Here is a 15,544-nt window from a genome sequence, read left to right on the forward strand (position 1 = left end):
GCCTTGAAATTAAAAGATGCTTGCTCCTTGAAAGAAAAGCTATGACAAACCTAGACAGTGTATTTAAAAGAAGAGACATCACTGCCAATAAAATATAGTTTCTTTTGTATAGTCAAAGCTACGTTTTTTTCCAGTAGTCATGTATGGATGTGAGAGTTGGACCATGAAGAAGGCTGGAGCACTGAAGAATTGATGCTTTTGAACTGCGGTGCTGGAGAAGATTCTTGAAAGTCCCTTGGACTGCAAGAAGATCAAACCGTCAATCCTAAAGGAAATCAACTCTGACTATTCATTGGAAGGACTGATGCTAAATTGAAATTTCAGTACTTTGCCACGTGATGTGATGAGCCAGCTCATTAGAAAAGACCCTGATGCTGAGAAAGATTGAAGGCAGGAGAAGGGGGCAGCAGAGGATGAGATGGTTAAATAGCATCACTGACTTACTGGACATGAGTCTGAGCAAACTCCAGGAGTTAGTGGAGGACAGAGGAGCCTGGTGTGCTGCAGTCCATGGGGTCACAAAGAGTCGACATGGAAGACGGTGGAGAAATAGGACAGGGAGACCACTTACTCCCCACAAATTCATCAAAAGATCATTTGAATGCAGAGCAACTTCCACAAAACAACTTCTGAAAGCTGGTGGAGGATACCAGGCACCCAGAAAGGAAGCCCATTCTCTTCAAAAGGAAGTAGGACAAAATATAAAAGACAAAAAGGGAGACAAAATAGGGACAGAGACGCTCCGTTCTGGGAAGGAAGCCATGAAGGAGGAGAAGTTTACAAACAGTAGGAAACCCTGTCACAGGAGGGTCTGTGGGGGAGTTTTGGAACCTCAGAGGGCCACATAACCAGGAGAAAAACAAAAACAAAAAACACAGAATATGTGCCTAATCGCAACTGCCAGCAGAGAAGTAGCCCAGATGCTGAAGTCCGCCATTAGCAAGCGGGGTCTGGACAGGGAGGTGAGGGCTGGATAATTGGTGCTTAGGGTAAGGACCGGGCCTGAATGCCCTGAGGACAATCTGAGGTAGCTAAGGTGAGATAGCAATCCAAACTGTGGGATCACCAGAGAGAAAAAAAGAGAGAGAGAGAACTTTCCTACTAAAGGCTCTAACTGGCAGCCTGGCCTGCTCACAGAGCAAAGGACTGAGCGAATACCAAAGGGGAGCTAGCTGGCTGCGTTCAGGCCCCCCACCCACCACCCACAACCCGCCACTGGAGACACACAGGCAGGTGTGCGACATCCAGAGTCAGAAGGTAAGGGTCTGCTCCAATCTGGGCCCCAGAGACCGGCATCCTCCACCAAACTCTTTGTGCAGGCTCCCAGTTACTAACCACGTCTTCCTGGGACCTGGATGGTTGACATCTGCCAGGAGGGCTGCAGCCTGAGATCGGCTCCCCAGAGGAAGCACACAGCACAGCTGAGACAGTGCTCTCCCGGCGCACGCGGAACCCGAGCAGCCGGGGCGGGGAGGTGATGAATACGCACTCTCCACCGGGGACAGTGCCCTGGACAAACCCCTGATCGCCTGAGCCATTCGGACCTGGGAAGGGCACAAAACGCACGCCCAGCTGTCTGTGCCCTTACGGAGTACCCGAGAACCTGAGCAGCTTAGACCTGGGAAGTGCACCAAACGCAGGGTCCGCTTTGGACAGCTCCCCTGCAGAGCACACTGGAGCCTGAGCAGTGTAGACCCTGAAAGCACACGCCGCCTTGAGCTGGGGCAAACAGTGTGGTCCATACACTGCGAGCATCCCCCCCACACGCCAGTGATGTTTGTTTGCAGTGTCCCTGCCTCCCCACAACACAACTGAACAAGTGAGCCTAAATAAGTGACCACCTTCGCCCCCTTGTGTCAGAGTGGAAATTAGACACGAAGAGACCTGCAAACAGAGGAAGCCAAAATAAACAAAGAGTGAACCACTCTGGAAGTGACAGGTGCAACAGATTAAAACCCTGGAGTTAACATTGACTAAGCATTGGAGGGGGCCTATAGACCTTGAGTACAAGTACAAGCTGGAACAAGAAACTATCTGAAACTGAACTGACCCCACACGGCCCACAACAGCTCCAAAGAAATTTCTAGGTATATTTTTACTATTGTCACTTTTTAATCTTTTTAAATTTAAGTCCTTTATTACTCCTTTAATTTTCATTTTTATAACCTATTACCTAGAAAAAAGACCCTATTTTTTAAAGCAAATTTCATATACGTATTTTTTATAATTTTTGTGATTGATTTTGTTTTGTATTTTTTGTATTTTTGTTTTGTTTTTTGAGAGTCTAAACTCTACTCTAGATTTTTAATCTCTGCTTTTTGGTATTTGTTATCAATTTTGTACCTTTAAAAACCTAATCTTCAATATCCATTTTCACTTAGGGGTGTGATTACTGGCTTGATTGCTCTCTCCCCTTTTGACTCTCCCTTTTCTCCCCCAGGTCACCTCTATCTCCTCCTTCCCCCTTCGCTTCTCTACTTAACTCTGTGAATCTCTCTGGGTGTTCTGGGGTGTGAAGAACACTTAGGGAACTGATTACTGACTAGATTGGTCTCCTCTCTTTTGACTCCCCCTATTCTCCTCCTGGTCACCTCTATCTCTTTCCTCCCTGTTCTCCTTTCCATGTAACTCTGTGAACCTCTCTGGGTGTCTCTCACTGTGGATAGCTGTTTCACCATTAACCTATATGTTTTATCATCTGTGCTGTATGGATGGAGAAGTCTTGAGGCTACTGTAAGAATAAGACTGAAAGCCAGAGGCAGGAGGCTTAACTCCAAAACTTGAGAACATCAGAGAACTCCTGATTCCAGGGAACATTAATAGATAAGAGCTCACCCAAAAGCCTCCATACGTACACTGAAACCAAGCTCCACCCAAGAGCCAACAAGTTCCAGAGTGCAAGGACATTTCACCCCAAAACAATGAGTTTCACCTTTTTCTCAAGTGCACATGGAAGATTTCCCAGGATAGATGACATCCTGGGCCATAAATCTAGCTTTGGTAAATTAAAAAAAAAAAAAAACTTAAATCATTTCAAGCATCTTTTCTGATCACAGTGCAGTAAGATTAGATGTCAATTACAGGAAAAAGCTATTAAAAATTCCAACATATGGAGGCTAAACAGCATGCTTCTGAGTAACCAACAAATCACAGAAGAAATCAAAAAGGAAATAAAAATGTGCATAGAAACAGATGAAAATAAAAACATAACAACCCCAAACCTATGGGATTCAGTGAAAGCAGTGCTAAGGGGAAGGTTCATAGCAATACATGCTTACCTCAAGAAACAAGAGAAAAATCAAATAACCTAACTTTCCACCTGAAGCAACTAGAAAAAGAATTGAAGAACCCCAGGGTTAGTAGAAGGAAAGAAATCACAAAAATTAGAGCAGAAATAAATTAAAAAGAAAAAAAGGAGACTATAGCAAAAAATCAACAACACTAAAAGCTGGTTCTTTGCGAAGATAAATAAAATAGACAAACTTTTAGCCAGACTCATCAAGAAAAATGAGAGGAATCAAATCAACAAAATTAGAAATGTAAATGGAGAAATAACAACAGACAACACAGAAATACAAAGGATCATAAGAGACTACTATCAGCAACTATATGCCAATAAAATGGACAACTTGGAAGAAATGGATGAATTCTTAGAAAAGTATAACCTTCCAAAATGAACCAGGAAGAAATAGAAAATCTTAACAGACCCATCACAAGCATGAAAATTGAAACTGTAATCAAAAATCTTATAACAAACAAAATCCCAGGACCAGATGTCTTTATAGGTGAATTCTATCAAAAATTTAGAGAAGAGCTAACACCTATCCTATTCAAACTCTTCCAGAAAATTGCAGAGGAAGGTAAACTCCCAAGCTCATTCTATGAAGTCACCATCACCCTAATACCAAAACCAGACAAAGATGCCACAAAAAAGAAAACTACAGGCCAATATCACTGATGAACCTAGATGCAAAAATCCTTAACAAAATTCTAGCAAACAGAATCCAGCAATATATTAAAAAGATCATACATCATGACCAAGTAGGCTTTATCCCAGGGATGCAAGGATTCTTCAATATTCACAAATCAATGTGATGAACCACATGAACAAATTGAAAGATAAAAACCATATAATTATCTCAATAGATGCAAAGAAAGCATTTGACAAAATTCAATACCCATTTATGATAAAAACTCTCCAGAAAGCAGGCATACAAGGAACATACCTCAACATAATAAAGACCATATATGATTAACCCATAGGAAACATTCTCCTCTATGGAGAAAAATTGAAAGCATTTTCCCTAAAGTCAGGAACAAGACAAGGGTGCCCACTCTCACCACTACTATTCAACATAGTTTTGGAAGTTTTAGCCACAGAAATCAGAAAAGAAAAAGAAATGAAAGGAATCCAGATTGGCAGAGAAGAAGTAAAACTCTCATTGTTTGCACATGACATGATCCTCTACATAGAAAACCCTAAAAACTCCACCAGAAAATTACTAGAGCTAATCAATTAATATAGCAAAGTTACAGGATATAAAATTAACACACAGAAATCCCTTGCATTCCTATACACTAACAATTAGAAAACAGAAGGAGAAATTGAGGAAACAATCCCATTCACCACTGTGACAAAAAGAACAAATTACTTAGGAATAAATCTACCTAAAGAAACAAAAGACCTATATATAGAAACTATAAAACACTGGTGAAAGAAATCAGAGGACATAAATATATGGAGAAATATACCAGGTTCATGGATTGGAAGAATCAATATAATGAAAATGAGTATACTACCCAAAGCAATCTACAGATTCAATGCAATCCCTATCAAGCTACCAATGGTATTTTTCACAGAACTAGAACAAATAACTTCACAATTTGTATGGAAATACAAAAAACATCGAATAGCCAAGGCAATCTTGAGAAAGAAGAATAGAACTGGAGGAATCAACCTACCTGAAATTTAGACTATACTACAAAGCTACAGTTACCAAGACAACATGGTACTGGTACAAAGACAGAAATATAGATCAGTGGAGCAAAATGGAAAGCTGAGAGATAAATCCACACATCTATGGACACCTTATCTTTGACAAAGGAGGCAAAAATATACAATGGAAAAAAAGAAAATCTCTTTAACAAGTGGTGCTGGGAAAACTGGTCAACCACATGTGAAAGAATGAAACTAGAACACTTTCTAACACCATACACAAAAATGAACTCAAAATGGATTAAAGATCTAAATGTAAGACCAGAAACTATAAAACCCCTAGAGGAAAACATAGGCAAAACACTCTCTGACGTAAATCACAGCAGGATCCTCTATGACTCACCTCCAAGTGTAATGGAAATAAGAGCAAAAATAAACAAATGGAACCTAATTAAACTTTTGTACAATGAAGAGAGCTATAGGCAAGGTGAAAAGACAGCCTTCAGAATGGAAGAAAATAATAGCATACAAAGCAACTGACAAAGAATTAATCTCAAAAATATACAAGCAGCTCATGCAGCTCAATACCGAAAAATAAATGACCCAATAAAAAAATGGGCCAAAGAACTAAACAGACATTTCTCCAAAGAAGACATATAGATGGTTAACAAACACATGAAAAGATGCTCAACATCACTCATTATCAGAGAAATGCAACTCAAAACCACAGTGAGGTACCATCTCATGCCGGTCAGAATGGTATAAAAAAGTCTACAAACAATAAGTGCTGAAGAGGGTGTGGCGAAAAGGGAACCCTCTTACACTGTGGTTGGGAATGCAAACTGGTACAGCCACTATGGAGAACAGTGTGGAGATTCCTGAAAAAACTGGAAATAAAACTGCCATACGACCCAGCAATCCCACTACTTGGCATACACACCAAGGAAACTAGAGTTGAAAGACACATGTGTACCCCAATGTTCATCACAGCACTTTTTACAATAGCTAGGATATGGAAGCCACCTAGATGTCCATCAGCAGATGAATGGATAAGAAAGTTGTGTACATAAAAACAAGGGAATATTACTCACCTATTAAAAAGAACGCATTTGAGTTGGTTCTAATGAGGTGTATGAAACTGGAGCCTATTATACAGAGTGAAGTAATTCCGAAAGAAAAACACCAAACACTATATTAACACGTGTGTATGGAATTTAGAAAGATGGTAATGATGACCTTATATGCAAGATAGCAAAAGAAACACAGATATAAAGAACAGACTTTTAGACTCTGTGAGAGAAGGCAAGGGGGGATGATTTGAGATAATAGCATTGAAACATGTATATTACCATATATGAAGTAGATGACCAGCCCAAGTTTGATGCATGAAATAAGGAACTCAAAGCTGGTGCACTGGGACAACCCAGAGGGATGGGATGAGGTGGGAGATGGCGGGGTGGTTCAGGATGGGGAACACATGTGTACCTGTGGCTGATTCATGTCAATGTATGGCAAAAACTACCACAATATTGTAAAGTAATTAGCCTCCAATTAAAATAAATAAATTAATTTTTAAAAAGTTGACATGACTTAGTGACTGAACAACAACAAGCCATGCCCTGGCACAGAAACAGCATCTGTTTGCTGATAATGGCTACATTTTATCTTTAGCACAATCCTCTTTTCTGAATGCCTAAATGCCTACCCATCCTTTCCATTTAGATATCTAATAGATATCTCAAATTTAACACTTACAAATGGAAATTTGATTTTTCTCTCCAAAACTATGCTCTTCTAGCAATGTTACCCATTTCCTCAAAAATAAGCTCCCAGTTTTTATTTTAATTAAAAATATGATATGAAGTGTAGTTGATGTACAATATTATATAAGCTACAGATATACAATACAGTGATTCAAAACTTTTAAAAGTTATACTCCAAAGGCTTCTCTGGTGGTTCAGTGGTTAAGAATCTGCCTGCCAATGCAGGGGACACAGGTTTAATCCGTAATCCAGGAAGATTCCATATGCTGCGGAGCCATCCCATCTGGGCCACAACTACTGACCTGCCTGCCACAAGGGAAGATCCCACATGCCACAGTCAAATAAATAAATTAAAAAAATATATTTTTAAAAATAAAAAAATAAAAATTATGCTCCATAAATAGTTATTATAAAATATTGGCTATATTCCCCGTGTTCTCATCCTTTGATTTTTTTCTACACATACAAACATACACACCTGTACTACCTGTTAATAGAGGAAAAAATAAATGCTAATCTAACATGGTAAACTTTTAGATCCAACAGTTTAATTATTCCATTAAAATAGTTCAGTCTCTTCTGGTATAACAGTCTCTTTTCAGTATTTCAAACTATCTTATCCTTCCCCTGCTCCTTGTAAAAATGTCAGAGTCTGTAGTCCTCCATTAAGAATGGTCTGGTCTGGTCTGTTCTGCTCCATGAACTTGGGCTGCAGATGTAGAGTGCCTCTCTCATTTTTTTTTTTTTTCTCTTTTGGAGGGTGAGAGTCATATGTTCCTTGCCAGAGACCACAGTCTCCACCATTTAAACTCAGTCCCCTCCTTCCCAGCTCAGCACGTTATGCTCCATGCCCTCCTCATCATAACTTCCAGAAGTCCTCGGGCCACTGGAGGCCTCTCCATCCACCCACCTCAGGCCAATTTTGCTAAGCCTTACAGAGGCCAAGGGCTGCCAGTGATGCTCCCTCAGGCTCATCCCTAAGAGTGATGGAGTCATCGTTTCTAAACCAAGTAGGACAGAGGTCCGTTGTACAGCCGTCATTGTTAAGAGTGTCTGTCGCCTTTCCCCACACAATGCCATCAGCACTCATGACTTGGGATCATAAAATTATTTGGATTATTCTAAAGTTTCTTTGTGCCAATGAGAAGTGGAGCCAATCAGGGCTGGAAGAACTATTCACTCACCCCTTCCTGGAACACGAGAAATCAATTTCTGGCTTCCCATTTCCTTTTCCCCTGGCCTCCTTTCATGCCTTGAGTCTCATGGCCTTGCTGCCAGAGGTAGAAGGGCATTCGTCTTTAATTAATAATAATTAGAAAAAAAACATTGTGCTTAAAATCCTCTATATTTGGTTCTTTAAAAGATAACTGTAGATAATAGGATGGGGGGATAAAGTTTTTTTTTTTCTAGCTTAAGAAATCTAGATTTCAAAATGATCATCACAGCACAAAAATGCCATTTAGCTAATTAAAAGCTAAAGAACTATTTTCACATTCCTGCTACACTAGTGTTTATTCCTCAGTGCTTCCCATTCACAATTAGGTTGACCTCCTGGACTGACTGTTAAACAACCGTTACTGAACACACTTTTTGTGGTTGATGGGTACAAAGCTTATGTTGTAATACAAGTTTTGCATACATCATCTTTTTTAAGCCTCAAAACAATTCTAAAAGAAAAGCATTTTTCTTACTCCCATTTTACAAATAAGGAAACTGAGACTCAAATTGTTTAAGTTGTGCAAAAGGAATATATCTATGTATAAGAGACAGAATTCAGTCTGTCTTGTGATTGCTGCACAATGCTCTTTTAAAATGTACCAGAGCTATTAGTTTTTATTATGAAAGGTCAAGTTATCTCATTCCTCACATTGCATTGATAACATAAAAAATTAGACAGTCTGGACATAGATCTCATGATACAAAGTAAATGCAAGAAATATAGGAAAGTAAAAGAAGAGGAAGGAAGGAAGAAGGGAAGGAAGGAGACAGGGAGGGAGGGAGGAAGGGATGGTTAATCCATAGGACAACTTCCCAAAGACAATTATAAGTTTCAAAGATTCACTCCTGTGGTTTCCTGATTGTATGTGTCAGGAATGTAAAAAAATGACATGCACTACACTCAGAGATTTAAATAACAAAAACTTTAGTAGAGAAATGTAAGGTATTAGTTAAGACATAGTCTAGAGTCACATTGCTGGGTGATTTGGTGCAGAAGAAATGTTGGCTCTTGTTACTGTTATTACCAATGATAGTTTTTCTTGATACCTCTAACCATCTCCATGAGCTTGCCACCTCATTCTGTAACAAGGATATGAGTAAATTTTATCCAACTAATTAATGCAGCCTGACCTATTGATTTGAAAAATATCTTAGGTAACTATTCCTTTTATATAATAGCCCTTCAGACTCTGTAGCAATAACTCCATAAGGGCTTTTATTCACCTTTTGCCTCTAGTACTCATCACAGTGCCTGGAAAATAGTTCAGTTCAGTTCAGTTTAGTCATTTAGTTGTGTCCAACTCTTTGCAACCCCATGGACTGTAGCACACCAGGCCTTCCTGTCCATCACCAACTCCCACAGCCCACTCAAATTCATCTCCATCGCATCAGTGATGCCATCCCACCATCTCATCTTCTGCCATCCCCTTTTCCTCCTGCCCTCAATCTTTCCCAGCATCAGGGTCTGTTCCAATGAGTCGGTTCTTTGCATCAGGTAGACGAAGTATTGGAGTTTCAGCTTCAGCATCAGTCCTTCCAATGAACACCCAGGACTGATCTCTTTTAGGATAGACTGGTTTGATCTCCTTGCAGTCCAAGGGACTCTCAAGATTCTTCTCCAACACCACAGTTCAAAAGCATCAATTCTCTGGCACTCTGCTTTCTTTATAGTCCAACCCTCACATCCATACATGACTACTGGAAATACCATAGCTTTGACTATGGACCTTTGTTGGTAAAGTCAAGTCTCTGCTTTTTAATATGCTGTCTAGGTTGGTCATAGCTTTTCTTTCAAGAAGCAAGCGTCTTTTAATTTCATGGCTGCAGTCACCATCTGCAGTGATTTCTCAGCCCCCAAATGTAAAGTCTGTCACTGTTTCCATTGTTTCTCGAACATCTATTTGCCATGAAATGATCGAACCAGATGCCATGATCTTCTTTTTTTGAATGTTGAGTTTTGAGCCAACTTTTTAATTCTCCTCTTTCACTTTCATCAGGAGGCTCTTTAGTTCTTCTATGCTTTCTGCCATAAGAGTGTTGTTATCTGCATATCTGACATTATTGATATTTCTCCCGGCAATCTTGATTCCACCTTGTGCTTCATCCAGCCCAGTATTTCGCATGATGTACTCTGCATATAAGTTAAATAAGCAGAGTGACAATACACAGCCTTGATGTACTCCTTTCCCAATTTGGAACCAGTCTGTTTTTCCATATCCAGTTCTAACTGTTGCTCCTTGACCTGCATATAGATTTCTCAGGAGGCAGGTAAGGTGGCCTGGTATTCCCATATCTTGAATAATTTTTCACAGTTTGTTGTGATCCACACAGTCAAAGGCTTTGGTGTAGTCAATAAAGCAAATGTAGATGTTTTTCTGGAACTCTCTTGCTTTTTTGATGATCCAATGAATATTGGCAATTTGATCTCTGGTTCCTCTGCCTTTTCTAAATCCACCTTGAACATCTGGAAGTTCAGGGTTCATGCACTGTTGAAGCCTGGCTTAGAGAATTTTGAGCATTCCTTTCCTAGTGTGTGAGATAAGTGCATTTGGGTGGTAGTTTGAACATTATTTGGCACTGCCTTTCTTTGGGATTGAAATAAAAACTGACCTTTTCCAGTCCTGTGGTCCATGCTGAGTTTTCCAAATATGCTGGCATATTGAGCACAGTACTTTCACAGCATCATCTTTTAAGATTTGAAATAGCTCAACTGGAATTCCATCACCTCCACTAGCTTTGGTTGTAGCAATGCTTCCTAAGGCCCACTTGACTTCACATTCCAAGATGTCTGGCTCTAGGTGAGTGACCACACCATCATGGTTATCTTGTCATGAAGATCTTTTTGTATAGTTCTTCTGTGTATTCTTGCCACCACTTCTTAATATCTTCTGCTTCTGTTAGGTTCATACAATTTCTTTTCTTTATTGAGCCCATCTTTGCATGAAATGTTCCCTTGGTATCTCTAATTTTCTTGAGGAGATGTCTAGTCTTTCCCATTCTATTGTTTTCCTCTATTTCTTTGCATTGATCATTGAGGAAGGCTTTCTTATCTCTCCTTGCTATTCTTTGGAAATCTGCATTCAAGTGGGTATATCTTTCCTTTTCTCCTTTGCCTTTAGCTTCTCTTCTTTTCTCAGCTATTTGCAAGTCCTCCTCATGCAACCGTTTTGCCTTTTTGCATTTCTTTTTCTTGGGAATGGTCTTGATCACTGCCTCCTGTACAATGTCGTGAACCTCCATCTGTAGTTCTTCAGGCATTCTGTCTACCAGATCTAGTCCCTTAAATCTATTTCTCACTTCCACTGTATAATCATAAGGGGTTTGATTTAGGTCATACATGAATGGTCTAGTGGTTTTCCCTACTTTCTTCAATTTAAGTCTGAATTTGGCCATAAGGAGTTCGTGATCTGAGCCACAGTCATCCCCCAGTCTTGTTTTTGATGACAGTTTAGAGCATCTCCATTTTTGGCTGCTAAGAATATAATCAATATGGTTTTGGTATTTCTGGTGATTTCCATGTGTAGAGCGTTCTCTTGTATTGTTGGAAGAGGTTGTTTGCCATGACCAGTGTGTTCTCTTGGCAAAACTCTATTAGCCTTTCCTGCTTCATTTTTTATCCAAGGCCAAATTTGCCTTTTACTCCAGGTAGCTCTTGACTTCCTATTTTTGCATTCTAGTCCTCTATAATGAAGAAGACAACTTTTGGGGGGTGTTAGTTCTAGAAGATCTTGTAGGTCTTCATAAAACCATTCAACTTCAGCTTCTTCAGCATTACTGGTCAGGGCATAAACTTGGATTACTGTGATGTTGAATGGTTTGCCTTGGAAACGAACAGACATCACTCTGTCATTTTTGAGATTGCATCCAAGTACTGCAATTTGGACTCTGTTGACTATGATGGCTACTCCATTTCTTCTAAGGGATTCTTGCCCATGATAATAGATATAATGATCATCTAAGTTAAATTCACCCATTACAGTCCATTTTAGTTCACTGATTCCTAAAATGTCTATGTTGACTCTTGCCATCTCCAGTTTGACCACTTGCAATTTGCCTTGATTCATGGACCTAATATTCCACATTCCTATGCAGTATTGTTCTTTACAGAATCAGACTTTACTCTTACCACCAGTCACATCCACAATTGGGTGTTGTTTTTTCTTTAGCTCCATCTCTTAATTCTTTCTGGATTTATTTTTCCATTCTTTTCCAGTAGCATATTGGGCACCTACTGACCTGGGGAGTTCATCTTTCAGTGTCATACCTTTTTGCCTTTTCGTACTGTTGTTCATAAGATTCTCAAGGCAAGACTACTGAAGTGGTTTTCCATTCCCTTCTCCAGTGGACCATGTTTTGTCAGAACTCTCCATTATGACCTGTCTGTCTTGGGTGACCCTCCATGGCATGGCTCATAGTTTCACTGAGCTAGACAAGGCTGTGGTCCATCAGCCTTGTGATCAGTTTGGTTAGTTTTCTGTGATTGTGGTTTTCATTCTGTTTTCACTTTGATGGATAAGGAAGCTTCCATAAGCTTATGGAAAGTAGTAACCACTTGTTGAGCTTTTCTGAAATATTAACCAGAGCCTTAAACAACTTTTCCAATCACTCATAGGAAGATGGACATTTATTTGGCCTTCTGGCTGTGATATAGATGACCACTGAAGCTAACATTTGCCATGTAGCCACTCCAGGTAAGGCACTGTCCTAGCATTTAACTGTGTGATCTCATTCCATCAATCTGGTAAGCTCATGAGTTGTTGCTATTTTCTTCATATTTAATAAATGAAGAAAAGGAGGCCCAGAAAAATTGAGTTATATATCAAAGTCATATAGCTAACACCCAAAATCACTGCAGATGGTGATTGCAGCCATGGAATTAAAAGACGCTTACTCCTTGGAAGGAAACTTATGACCAACCTTGATAGCATATTAAAAACAGAGACATTCCTTTGCCAACAAAGGTCCATCTGGTCAAGGCTATGGTTTTTCCAGTGGTCAAGTATGCATGTGAGAGTTGGACTGTGAAGAAGGCTGAGTGCCGAAGAATTGATGCTTTTGAACTGTGGTGTTGGAGAAGACTCTTGAGAGTCCCTTGGACTGCAAGGAGATCCAACCAGTCCATCCTAAAGGAGATCAGTCCTGGGTGTTCATTGGAAGGACTGATGCTGAAGCTGAAACTCCAGTACTTTGGCCACCTCATGCGAAGAGTTGACTCTCGGAAAAGACCCTGATGCTGGGATGGATTGGGGGCAGGAGGAGAAGGGGATGACAGAGGATGAGATGGCTGGATGGCATCACTGACCCCATGGACATGAGTTTGAGTAAACTCCGGGAGTTGGTGATGGACAGGGAGGCCTGGTGTGCTGTGATTCATGGGGTTGCAAAGAGTCAGACATGACTGAGTGACTGAACTGGCTGAAGTTACAAAGTTGGAATTCCCTTCTGCTTGTCCCCTAAGTCAGAGCTCTCAATAAGAAGCTATTTTTCTCTACCACTAGTACTGCGTGGATGCAAGTACCTCCAGTAGGATTCACACCGGAATAAGCTGACTGTTGATGGCAGCTCTTCTCTAACTTGTTATAGGAGGACTTTGGGGCTTTCCAGGTGGTGCAGTGGTAAACAATCTGCATGCCAGTGTAAGAGACTCAAGAGACGAGGGTTCAATCCCTGGGTAGAGAAGATCCCCTGGAGTAGGAAATGGCAACCCACTTCAGTATTCTTGCTTGGAAAATTCCATGGACAGAGTAGCCTTGCTAGCTACAGTCCATGGAGTTACAAAGAGACAGACATGGCTGAGTGACTGGGCACAGCACACACTGCTCCATGAAGGAGCCCCAGCCACACTGAGCAAATGCATGCTTGAAATGTGGCTGGTCCAAACTGAGAAGATCCCCTGGAGTAGGAAATGGCAACCCGCTTCAGTATTCTTGCTTGGAAAATTCCATGGACAGAGTAGCCTTGCTAGCTACAGTCCATGGAGTTACAAAGAGACAGACATGGCTGAGTGACTGGGCACAGCACACACTGCTCCATGAAGGAGCCCCAGCCACACTGAGCAACCGCATGCTTGAAATGTGGCTGGTCCAAACTGAGACATGCCACAAGTGTAAGATACACACCAGATTTTGAAGGTTTAGTACAAAACAAAGAACATACAATATCATATCAATAATTTTTCTATTGATTTCATTTTGGATGTACTGGGTTAATTAATTTCATCAATCCAAATAAGGTCTGTACTTTAGTTAATTATATTGCACCAGTATTAGTTTCTTGGTTTTGATAACCTTACCATGGTTATGTAGGATGCTAACATTAAGAAAGTTTGGGAACATGAAGTTGCACTATTTTTGTAACTGTTTTATGTCTAAATTTACTTCAAAATATAAAGTTTTAAAATTAGTTCTACCTGTTTCTTTCAACATGACTTCTAGAATTTCCAAGTGCTGCCTATGTTACTCACATCATATTTCTATTTAATGGTACAGTAGTAGAACATTAAGCTATAGGAAGAACGAAAGTAACTGTTCTGCACTGTTAACTGCAGGCCTGTGTTTAGAGATAGTTTGGTTTACTTAATAAGCAGTTTTATCCTTGAAAAGCTAATTGGGCCATCAGTTAATGCAGCCCCGTCACACCACTACACTGAGGTGAGTGGATCCAGAGGTCTTCAAGTCAATCTATGATTCCGGGCAGAAACACAATAAAACTCTCCCTAGAAGACAGCCCTATTCCTCAAAACCTCCTGTGAACATTTCCACCACCTCTCTCAGGAAACTGCTCTGGTTCTTCACATCACTGACATCAGGAAGTGTTCCCCCTTTGCACTAGTAAGTAGTTACAACTTTTATTGTACGTTTATTTCTTTGACACATCCTAGAGTTGCGAAGAATGTAAGCTACCTAAAAACTATCCTGATAGCAGAGAATAGGTTGTGCTTTCCGGACTTGCTTGAAAGTGCTTGAATTAACGCTTGTGCTTGAATAAATATACTAAGCATGGTTCAGTGGTAGGGTAATGAGAGAGAAAATGCTTTTAAAATATCCCTCATTTGCACCTTTGTGATTTGAAAAACACCAGTCTAATCCTGTCTACTCATTTTACAGATGAGGTTGCTGAGGACTGATGGGGCTGAAGGACTTGTTGGGCAGAGGCACAACTCGAATGCCGGTGTCCTGACTCCAAAGCTAAAACTCTACCACTCACTGTTGTAACAGCTGAAGAGCAAGCAGTGATCTAATGTGAGCTGTTAATTTTGTTTAGTTTACATTCCCATTCGGGTCTCCACAAAGATGGAGAGAGTTTTCTGAGACCATGGTGCCACAAGGAGGCCCAGCCTTGACAGATGAAGAGGCCACATGGACAGAGATCCCCAACCAGCCCCCAGCTGTTCAAGAAAACCCAGGTGAGGCCCAGACATGTGAGTAAAGAAACCATCTTCTTATGTTCAGTCCACAACAGACACCAGGTGGAACAGAAGAACCCCATCAGTGAGCCCAATCCACATTGGAGAATAATGAGAAATGGTCGACTATTGTTTAAAGCCAAAAAGTTTTAGAGTAGTTTGTTGCAAAGCAATATATTACAGAAACAATGTCTGTGGAACTGTTATAAGAGTGCTGTGATT

The sequence above is a fragment of the Odocoileus virginianus genome, chromosome 5, assembly GCF_023699985.2.
Source record: "Odocoileus virginianus isolate 20LAN1187 ecotype Illinois chromosome 5, Ovbor_1.2, whole genome shotgun sequence".
Taxonomy (NCBI): Eukaryota; Metazoa; Chordata; class Mammalia; order Artiodactyla; family Cervidae; genus Odocoileus; species Odocoileus virginianus.